The sequence below is a fragment of the Glycine max genome, unplaced genomic scaffold, assembly GCF_000004515.6.
Source record: "Glycine max cultivar Williams 82 unplaced genomic scaffold, Glycine_max_v4.0 scaffold_164, whole genome shotgun sequence".
NCBI classification, from domain to species: Eukaryota; Viridiplantae; Streptophyta; class Magnoliopsida; order Fabales; family Fabaceae; genus Glycine; species Glycine max.
In genome coordinates this window covers 31,068-43,007 of record NW_024464794.1, presented here as the reverse complement: position 1 = coordinate 43,007, position 11,940 = coordinate 31,068, and the positions used below count along the sequence as shown (strand labels likewise).

General features: G+C 31.4%; 1 long non-coding RNA gene across 1 annotated transcript; it reads right to left on the bottom strand.

The window, feature by feature from the left end:
• Positions 1-2,070: 2,070 nt before the first annotated feature.
• Positions 2,071-11,008, bottom strand: LOC100500651 (uncharacterized). Its single transcript, XR_001387282.3, has 4 exons — positions 10,762-11,008; positions 3,259-3,451; positions 2,797-2,861; positions 2,071-2,670 (listed from the first exon to the last, which is right to left on the bottom strand). It is a non-coding gene; the product is annotated as an uncharacterized lncRNA (long non-coding RNA).
• Between the last annotated feature and the right edge of the window lie 932 nt (positions 11,009-11,940).

Genomic DNA, 11,940 nt, shown 5'->3' with positions numbered 1-11,940 from the left:
TTTTTTAAAAAAAAACCAACATTTTACATGTAGCACCACAACTTAACAATTTCTAGCTACAACCCTGCTCTGTATACTCATTCTAAACTTGTTCCATAGACTATAATATAATCTATCTCCACTCATTCATTCATCAAGATTGAAAAATGGATTCAAATGCTTGTCTACCACACTTGCTAGTGTTAGCAATAACATTGGTATTGGTTAGTCATGCAATGGGAGATTCAGCTCAAGACAAACAGAGATGTGCAGAATTCCTGACAGGTGTTACAACGTGTCTGCCATATTTGGGTGGTGACACGAAAGCACCCACAGCAGATTGTTGCAGTGGTCTCACACAAGCCATGAAGACCAACAAGAAGTGTGTCTGCGTTATTCTCAAAGACAGGGATGATCCTGATCTTGGCTTAAAGATTAACATGACAATTGCTGCTGGTCTCCCTTCTCTTTGCAAAACACCTGATAATTTCTCAGTGTTCTGGTATGTTCAATTTCAAATTAAGTCTTCCTTTTTTCTTAAAGAACACTACACTACAGTGTTATGTTTCCATTTCCTATGCAATGAATGATCTATAAGTCTTGTTAGTGGTGGCCATATCACAACTTATGTTTTTATCTTTCATTGTTTGATGATAACCTGTTTTTAATAGGAAAAAAAAGTCTTTATTTCTATTTTCAAAAACTATTTTTAGTTTTCAAGATACAACTAAACAAGTTCTTCAGACTGTTTGGTGGAGAATGATGTGAGACACAGAATGTGGAATTGAGAGGGAACTTGAACAAGATTAAAACAGAAGAAGCAGAGAAAACATTTTCCCGATGTTTTTGTTTTTTTGGATTTTAGAACACTTATTTTGGATACGATTCTCCAAACTTATATATTTTGGAAGAGAAATTGATTACTAAGTAGTCTAAAATTATTTTATAAAACAGTTTCTTAACTGAGAATACTCAGACCCTAAATCTTCCAGTTTTAGTATATTTCTAAAAGAAAATCAGAATATTTGTGGTCTAAGTTTTATTATTATCAAGCCTTTCATTTTCCTTAAAGAACAAAAGAGTGTCACATTCCATTTACTATGTAATGAATGGTCAACAAGTCATGTACTTCAAAGTTTTCTACTTTTCTCATTCGTAACTGGACAATAACACATTTTAAAGGGGAAAACAAGGGCATCTAAATCTGCCAATTTTACTTTGTTTGTGTATCTGTTATCTCTGAGTTTTCAACTCCGAAGTTAAAATTATTTGAGGTTTGATTTTTTCTCAAGAAATTCTTGTTTTAAATTATTTGAGCAGCACTTCTGCACTTGGATCCTAAATCACCTGAAGCTCAAGCTTTTAATGAAATTGATCAGAAATCCAATGGTGGTTCTCTCCGTCCTTCGCCCACTCCTTCTGGTAGTGATCCTTTCAACAAAATATTTCATTTTTGGAATTTATTTTTGACATTGACTTTTGAGTTTCAATGGTGTAGTACTAAATTTTGCATTTATTTTTAATGTGTTCTTTTGTGCATTCAGTTGAAGGAAGTTCCCAGAATGGTAGAAAGCAGGGGACAGATGAAACGGCGACAGCTAAGAATAGTGAATCTTATATCAGGAAGAGATTGTTAGAAAGTTTGGTTGCAGTTGCAGGGCTTCTAATTTGGCTTTCATGAGCTTAACTCAAATACTACCTATATATTACCATTTTCATATCACGTTGAAATGTAAACCATTGATTAGTTGATAGTGTAAAAATATTTACACTCGAGTGTATTAAATCTCTGACAGACTCACAATAGATATTATTGCAAAACCTTATTGGAGATTTATTTTTGTGAGCATTTTGCCTTTAATCTCATACAACTAAATGCTTGTTACACAAATCTTATTGTTCAGTCCTAAAATTCTTTTATCTCTAATAAGAAATAACGACTTGTTGTAATAGAAATTAAAATCTTATTATTTTTTTTAAGTACACTACTTGAGGATGATTTTGGTATCCCACTTTTCAATTTGATTTTGGTATCCCACTTTTCAATTGCTCGGTTCGTTTCCATATTTTCAAATTTTACAAATTTGATTCATTAGTTAACTTAATTGATATCAAATTTTACATTTTGGTATTCATATTTACAAAATTAACAAACTAATTTTTTTTTCCTCGTAAAGTCTAAAACAGATAATTCGTCAAGCATGATATGGTTTCTTTAGCCAAGTACAAGATAATCTAGATTCTACTTGTATCCTTCCAAGATAGTCTAAGAATGAATGAGTTAAGTTGAATATGGAAAAACAAATATTCATTAAGATGTTATGGTTTGATTATCCCAATAACTTTTCTCCCATGACTCAACTTGTTGAATTGAGCTTTCCTTTCTCTGTAATGTTGCATACAAAGTTGGAGGATCAAAAGGGGCAGGCATGGTGCAAGGGTCGGTATTTGCAGGAACCTTGACCAATGATTCCATCATAAATTTCTTTACTGATCCTTCTGCTCCACAAACCATTGACTCCACACATAGTTCTGTAGCATTAGCACTTATGGAGGGTTTGTATCTGAAGAGTTTAGCATATGAATTCAGGAGATGAAACATGTAGTCGTACACGTAGAGTGGTAGAGTCACATGACAGAATGTATTTTTGACTGACTGACCAAGCAGAACCTTCAATGTACACCTTATATCTGCACGATCATGATTGAATTGAAACATTTATTTATTGATAAACTGAACATATATATCCAATAACAAAAATATATTATTACATATAATTATAACTGAAGCATGAATGGACAGTTTGAATGTTATACCTATTAGTGCATTGACTAGGCAAGTCTGATTTGTTGAACCCCTCTTGTGATTCTCGAAACCAATCCTGGAACAAAATTTTCATTTGTCAAGAAGGAAGCTATATATGTGGCTTTATTGTGAGTCAATTAACAGACAAAATATATTGTCAAGAAGTAAAAAATCAGTAATGTTCAATAACAGGTTATTTCCTTTGATTTTGAATGTACTTTTAAGTTGTGTATGAATAAAAGATTAAAAGTTAAAAAAGTGTATAATGTTATATACAATATTGATACTGGCCATTGTGTTGCTTGAATTTGCCTGTTATTTCTAGTTTCTGCACACCATGTGCTTAAGCCAATTTTATATAATGAAACTTTTGCTTATGAGAAATATTACATACAAAATTAATTTTTCATATCCAAATAATAAAACTACTTTCAATAAGTGTAATCAAACAAAGCTAATAAGAAGTGTGATACCTGGGCAAATAAACGAGCATTCCAATCTTGATTTTCAGAAACATTGCATTTCATGAGATCTTGTCTGGTTTGAGCAACAGCTGGATTACCTTTCCAGTAAGCATAAGGCTCTCTGTTCAGCCATGGTATCCTCGTAGTGCCTTCTTTCAACCCTCCCAACAAAATATGCCATGGCTTTATATTAATCTCTGCCCTGTGCACCACACATACAATACTTTTTACTTATTTAAAAATTAAGGTCGCCTTAGGGTGATTGTCAATTTTCAATTTTCCGTTTTAAAATATAATTTCGAAATACAAACATGTTCAACAAAAATTGCACTAAGTTGATTTTTTACATCTTTCTGAAATGGTTTTGCATATAAATCATCAAACTTCTATTATTTATACTGCTGCCCTGCCTGTTTTTTTCTTCACTTTCATTATTTTTTACCTTTTTTATTATTTTTTACCTTCTAAAATGAAGATAATGTCTATGTTGTTCAAATAACAGTATTAATTGTATTAAAATAGTTAATATTAAAAAATATATTAGTAAATATAACATTGTTGTGTTGGTGCTATTTATGTGCATCAAAATATGTAAAAATAATAATTAACTTGTAATTTGTATAGTTGGTATGGGTTGTTTTATCTATCCTGGATTTTGTTGTATCACACATATAATCATTTATATATATATGGGCTATATTGTCACTACCAAAAATGCTATTGAACTACCAAAGCATTTGAAATTACTTGGTTATCCTTAGTTCCATTTCCCCACACCTCCTATCCTTCCCCTCTTTACGTTCAGCTACTCTCCCTCTTTACATCCAAAAACAGAATTTAAATAAGGCTCTCAAATTTGAAAAAAAAAAAAGAAGATAGCAATGACTACAAATTGATCAACTGCCAATAATAAAACTTCGGAGTATTCTAAGCAACACTAAACAGTGATACTACCTAAGCGAAAAGATTGAAGTTTGAACCACACATGATCAAGGAAATGAAAATAGGCATACCGCCATGATCTACAAATCAGCAAAGGAGCAATCACTATCCAGAATCCCACAATAAATCCAATTGTCATACTGACAAAAAACCAATTACTCCATGCCCATCACTTCCTTCATAACTATGGGTTTTCCCATTGGAGCTGCAGTTTATGGGCAGTGGTGGACCACATAGATTGTTGCCGATGAAGCTGGAGGCATCAAAGGTTTGCAATTGAGTTCCTGTTGGAATATTTCCCTTCAAATGATTGTAAGACAAGTCTAGCATGCTCAGAAAGCTCAAATTTGCAATGTTGGAGGGATTTCACCAGAAAGTTGATTCCTCGAAAAATCAATGGACTGTAATGATCTCATATTACCTATACCTTGTGGAATATGACCAATCAATTGGTTGTGGGACATGTTTAAAAAATTCAATCCATTTAGATATGTGATTTCTCTTGGTATTTCCCCTAATAACTTGTTACTTGACAGATCAATGCTTGTTACCAAACCCAGAATGTTTCTGTACTCATCTCTCTTCCTTTCAGCCATAGTAGCACACTAACTATACTTTGCCTGGAAGAGTAATACCTACCACCTTGTGCTTGAGAATAGATACGAGGATCTGTACTTTGGTTCTTTAGTGTCATGGCACTCAAGTTACTGAAACAGCTCGGTATATTGCCAGACAGATTGTTTTGTGCAAGGTCTAAAACCTGAAGATGACTCATCTGACATATTTCATTTGGAATGTGGCCGGCAAAACTGTTTGATCGAAGGCGGAGGATTTTCACATTTAAGAGGTTTTCTCCAACCCATGTTGGAATAGTTCCTGAAAGATTATTTTCCCCAAGGTCCAAGGATATCAATTGGTTATTCTTCTTCAAACTGGTTGGAAATATTCCAGAGAGTGTGTTGTTACGAATTTGTAAAGACTGCAGCTCTGCCAAGGAACCCATGGATTGGGGTAAGTTCCCAACAAAATGGTTGCTTTGTAAATTTACATCCGCAAGAAGTGTCCAATTCATCCAGCAATCAGGTATCTCTCCTGACAAATTATTTGATGCAAGATTCAGAAATTCTAATCGCATTGGCTCGTCCTGATCGTTACATAAAAAGTCATTCATGGATTCAGAGAATGAATTGCTTGAAAGATCTAACTGAAACACATCACTTGAAAGATAGGGTAATTTACCACACAAGTGATTTGAGCTTAGATCAATAGTTGGGATAGATATTGGATTCTTTAATGTAGTCCCAATCTCACCATGGATATGATTACGAGAGAGGTTTAAATACAAAACCTGAGAAAGTGCTTCCCACATCTGTGTGGGAATAGAATCGAAAATCCCCGTGTTAGATAGTCCAACATATTCAAGTTGGTTTTGTGACTGAATCCACAATGGAAAGCTGGGACCTAACTGCCATGATGTCACTTCCAAATAGTTAAGTTGAAAATTAGGAATCCAATTGGGACCCACTGTTAAAGTGAAATTGTTTCCTGATGCATGAATCTCCGTCAAGCTTGTAAGATTTGCAAGATCATCTTCCTTGACAACTCCGTGAAAAAGATTGCCGTCAATATGAAGAGATAACAATTTAGAGAGTGATCGAAGACTTTCAAATGGATTTCCACTGAATTTATTCATAGAGAGATCGAGATATCTTAATGATGAAAGTTTTCCAAATGATCTAGGAAGAGCACCACCAATTGAGTTGTTGGAAAAAAGTAACGTGTCAATATTTTTAAATGCCCCAATATGATCTGTCAGATTGCCTGAAAGTCGTGAACTCTGAACTGCAAGTCTTGTGAGTTCCATGGGAAATACAAGGAGCAAGAATTTCTAAAAGTTCATTAACCTGTTGGTTGAGTTTGAGATATGATAAATCTATCACCCTTAAGTTGCAGAGATTACCCAAAGAAGTTGGAATGTTTCCTTCAAGTTGATTATGTGATAAATCAAGTTCAACAAGAGAAGTCAAATTTCCCAGGGCATCAGAAATAGTCCCATGCAAGTTGTTGCCCATTAGGTTGAGGAACTTGAGACGATGAAGACCGTATAAGCAATCAGGTATAGAAGATGAGAATGAATTGAAAGACAAGTCAAGATTTTGAAGAAGTGTGAGGTTTCGAATACCACCAGGAATCGGACCTTGGAAGCCATTATCCAGTAATTGAAGAGAAACAAGTTTCTTCAATTTGAATATCCACTTGGGGACAAAAGAAATGGCAGGGGAATAACTAGTACGGAAAGATGGAGGGTTTGCAGAGATGAGAAGTTGAGCAAGGATGGTTCATTGTAGTGAGGGAGTTTGCATCCTGACAAATATAGGTGGGTCAAAGAAGGAAGAGATTGGAGAGTGTGTAGCCAATGAAATGCTTTGGATAGGTTTGCATAACTCAAATCAAGATATTCAAGCTTCCACATACTTGATACCCATTCTACATTTTCAGCTAACAGAGGTTCGAGATCAAAATAACCTCCGAGGTCAAGGTAGACCAAATTGGAGAGATTCCCAATCTGAGATGGAATCTTCCCCATGAATCCAGTAAGAGAGAGGTCGAGGTGAGTCAAGGAGGTCATTGCACAAAGGAAAGAAGGAATTGCCATACCTTCAAAATAATTGTGGCTCAAGTCAAGATATCGAAGCTTAGAGAGATTCCCGATCTGAGAGGGTACTGTTCCGTTGGCAACATCTGAACTCAGGTCAAGATACACCAAATTTGAGAGATTCCCAATCTGAGGAGGAATCTTCCCATAGAATCCAGTAGCAGAGAGGTTAAGGTGAGTCAAGGAAGTCATTGTCCCAAGGAAAGAAGGAATTGACATACCTTCTCCAAGAAATGTATTGCCGCTCAAGTCCAAGTAATTCAAATGCTTTAAATCAGCCAAACAAGGACTTATCTCTCCACCAAAGCTCCATCTCCTATAAGCTTCATATCATAGAAACTACCGTAGCCATAGCATGATAGAAAGCAGAATCTGAAGAGTTGAGGTGAAGCTGAAGAAGATGGGAAGTGATGTTGTGGCAGAGGACTCCATACCAGTGGCAACAGTTGGTATGATTATGATTCCAAGACCAAAGCCTATTTGAAGGATCTATGAGATTATTCTTAAACTTCAAAAGTGTCTCACGCTCACTTGGGATGCACACACTCTCTCTGCATGGTAAGCTCAACAACCAAAGCTGGACAAAGACAAGAATATAAATGGAGGAGGAATTCATGATCATGCAACGCAAATATAGAAAACGAGTGTTTTTTTTTAGAGCTGATCGAAACAAGTGTTTTTTTTTAGAGCTGAAACAAGTCTACTTCTTGCTTCTGCATATTAATAATCAAACTTCTATTATTTATACTGCTGCCCTGCCTGTTTTTTCTTCACTTTCATTGTTTTTTTACCTTTTTTTGTTATTGTGCCTAATTCTAAATTATCGACTTAATTATCCAATTCTCCCGAATTAATTCTTAGAATACGAAATTTTTTGTATTTACTGTATCAATCTCCCTTTTTAAAATTCCTATATACACTAAATTCATAAAAAAAATCAAAATTAATAACAAAGAAATATGATTTATTCTTGTGCTGAATACTAACATAAGAAACATTCTTTTTGGTACAGTTTTTTATTTTTTTTACAAAAATAAGTAAGAATCATTTTATTTTAATTTACACTATAATCTGCTTAAATGAAAATTTGGTGTCATTAAAATTCAAATTTTAACTTTTATTTAATCAATCCTTTCGTTAAACTTTTGTTGCGTACAAAAGTCCAAATTTTTTTAAGAAAAAAATCAAGTCTTCTATTTCATCAAATCCCAACCATGATTAATATTAAATTATCAAATTTTCAATATTCAAACTAAAAATAATGTAAAAGAAAATTGTCTTCTAAATCATAGCTCACACCATCAAGTTAATCTCAAGGTTTTCCATTTTTTCATCTTGAACCTTTGGACACTCCACAAAGTCCAGCCATGATGTTAAGGTCTGACTTCTTCAACTTGAACCATAGATCACTGCATTACTTTTATATCAAACAAATGTTGCGAGTTAAGTAAAGCAAGGAAAAAAAATATAATTGATGAATAAATCAATTATAGGAAAAGTGTTTACTTTAAAGATAATTTTGGTTAAAAAAATCTATAAAAAAATTATTTTGTTCTAAGCTAGCTATTTAATTTTGATCAATTTTTCAATTCACAAAATAATATTCTTCTTATATGTGAAAAGACTAATTAATCTTCATTGTCATTAATGATTGTTGTGTTGTCTATTTCTAATTGTTTTTTAATCATAATATTATTTTCTTTTTATTAAAAATTTATTAGTGAGATACAAAGAAGTTTAAATTGCTTGTTTAGCTTGGTCTATCATAATTATTGAGATCATAGTTTTTCCTTTTATAAGTCTTGTTCCAAATTTCTCCATGTATTGTAGATCATATTTAACTTAAAAAGTAAATTAGAAGATCTACAAAGAAGTGTGGCATGTTTTTTAAATTATAAAATTATGGTCCTAGCTATTTATTGTTAGACCACAAGTCTTCATATATTAAAGTTTTTGTCTAAATTTCATTTATGGTGATAGTTTAAGAATACTGATAGAAGAGAAAAATAAATATACAACTTATTGAAATATCTAACTCAATTAATTGAGGAATACATCAATTATAGGAAAAGGGTGTGCTTTAAAGACTATTTCTATTAAAAAATCTATAAAAAAATTATTTCGTTCCAATCTAATTATTTAATTTTAATCAATTTTTCAGTTCACAAAATAATATTCTCTTATATAGGAAAAAAAGACTAAATTTAATTATCATCAATTGGAAAAGTTATTGTGTCATGTATTTCTAATTGTATTCGAACTTGAATATTATTTTATTTATCATATAAAAATTAATTATTTATATAAAAGACATAAAAAGAATATTAACTTTTTTTCTCAAAAAAAATCAGTATCATATTTTATGTTTTTTACAAGTTATCAACTTAAATAAGAGGAGAAACATAATTTTAATTTTCATTTTACTTTTTAAATAATTGCAAGTGTCAAATTTAAATAATCATGAGAATACTCATGTTTAATATAATATTCTAAAAAAAATCCATACGATAACTTAAACAATCTACAAAGAAATATAATTTATTCTTGTGTCAAATGCTAAAACAAGAAACATTTTTTTATTTTAGTTTACCGTATAGAATTGCTTAAATCAATGAAATTTTTATTTTAAGAAAATATTAATGATTTTTATAATCAAAGGTAATTAAATTTGGCTTAATTAATCTTCAAATTTTAACTATTATTCAAATCAATCCTTTCGTTAAACCTGTACATGTTAAGTAAACAACAAAAAGTCTTGCCTTATAAAATTCAAACATTTTATTACATGTGGTTTGAACCCATAATTAATTTTAAACTATCAAATTTTAATTATTCAAAATAAAAGAAATGAAAACAAAATTGACTCCTAGACAAACCGCTGGCCACCTGATTGTTGCCATTTATTTCTTTTACTCTTTTTTTGTTTCTTTTATTTTGTCCAACTTTAACTTTAACTTTAATTAGTGAGGCTCACGCGGATTTGTGCTTTTTAAACTTTCTTTTCATTTTACCTTACTTTCTGTGTAACAACCAAGAGGAAACATTCAACACGCAAAGATGAATTCAAAATTCAACACGGATTCAAATTATTTAAAGACCACTGTGTAGCAGCAATTGTTTATGAAGTTTCAAATTATTTAAAGACCACTGTGCAAGAAGAAACATTCAACAGGCAAAGATGAATACAAAATTTCATTTTTAAAGATCACTCTGTAAAAGAGACGACGTCTAAGGTGGATCATTGTTGGAAACAAATTTGGCAGCTGTTTTTTTATTATCTTGTACAATCCCCAGCGTTTTCTCTGAAAACTAAACCTTGGCCAATTCTGAACAAATGAATTATGATCGGTTTGGTTTTGTATATTTTTTTTCATCTCAAACTATTTTTTTTATGAGAACTAAATAAGAATTAAAGAAATAATTAAACAAATTCAAAATGTCACATTTTCTAGACTCTTCCCACTACTCAAATCTCACATTAATTAAATCATTCATTTCTAAACTCACTACTATCCTAAAGTAGTAAAGTCCCTCTCATCCTTCATAATTCCCTTTAAATCTATTGAGTAAAGATAGAGACAGAATAAAGAATAATTCGAATAAAGACAGTAATGGCCGATGGCGTGCCGTTTTGTGCATTATATGATGTGGTCCACAATTTGAAACATATATAAATTATATTATATATGTCTAATTTATATTATGGAAAATCATAATAAAGGTCTAATTATATTATTGAAAATACTATTTTTACATTTCACAAGATAAATGTCTTATTTATTATGTCTAATATAAATTATACTAGATAAATGTCTAATTTATATTATTGAAGTTCAATGAATAAATATTTTTGCATATATAAAATTATATCTTGGATTTTATAACAAACAATTTAAATTGTGAAAATAAATTACCCTTCACCAGCAGCAAGGTCGAAGCAGCTTTTGTAGCACTGAGGGAAGCAAAGGTTTTGTGTGAAACCACTTTCCATAAGAGAATTGATGAGATTCCAAAGGATTTTCTGTCCAACCAACAAGCCTTGATGCATTTCTCACTTTCAGTATGCCCCTTAATTTGTTTTTCAGCCGAAGTCCTGCACGTGTAAGCTTCTTCCCCTGTTCTCTTCACATGCTAAGAACATATTTTTAAAGGGAAATTCTTGTTGTTAAGAATTTGTACGTGTATGCAACACTTTTGAACTCCGTCAAAGATTTTTTTTTTTAAATTAACATTTCCACCAATAATATGCAAACACGTTTGTCTTGGGTTGGTGCAAAAAATTCTCGTGCTCTATAGAAATTTGAAATATGGATCTACGTTTAACTTCCTTGAATGAAAGAAATATGTAAAGGGTACGATGTAAAATTTACCCACGGACTTAACTTAAATGTGGTTGTAATTAATTATTTTTTTAGAGAAAAATGATTATGTAAAAAAATTTATACAATTATTTAAGTACAATTTATTATATATAATACATTTTTTATTAATTATTTTAAAATAATTCAGATGATAATTTATGATTAAATGATTATATAAAATTATTTTATATGGTTAGTATATTGACATTAAACTTTTATTTTTAAATGATAAAACTTAAATATAATATTTAAGATATTTTGACAGTGTTCTTTAGTCAAAATTAGAATTTAATCTTGGTAATCTTTATAATAAGTATTTTCATTAAATATCAAGATATTTTATTGAGGTATAACTCCAATCTACTACTGATGAGAAAACAAAACTATATATAATTCCAATCCCATTTTTAATCAATTAGGAGTTACATCCCTTTAAAAAATCCAGACTTTTCAATGACTAACACCCTTTTTCTATGCAATATACAAGGATCAAGTTTGAATGTACAATCTTGGGATGGAAATCAAATTCGTATTTGGTTGACGATATTAAAAAAGTAGTCATTCTTTTCTTACAGCTTTCTGTCAGAAAATTGTAAATTAAATCAAACATGGATAGAATATGCTGGAAGCCGTAAATGAGTATTTAATTAAGAAGTTGATTGGCTTTAAAAACTTACAAGAGTTCCTTGCATTATGACTAGAAATGCAAGGGCAACTATTGTCAAAAATCTC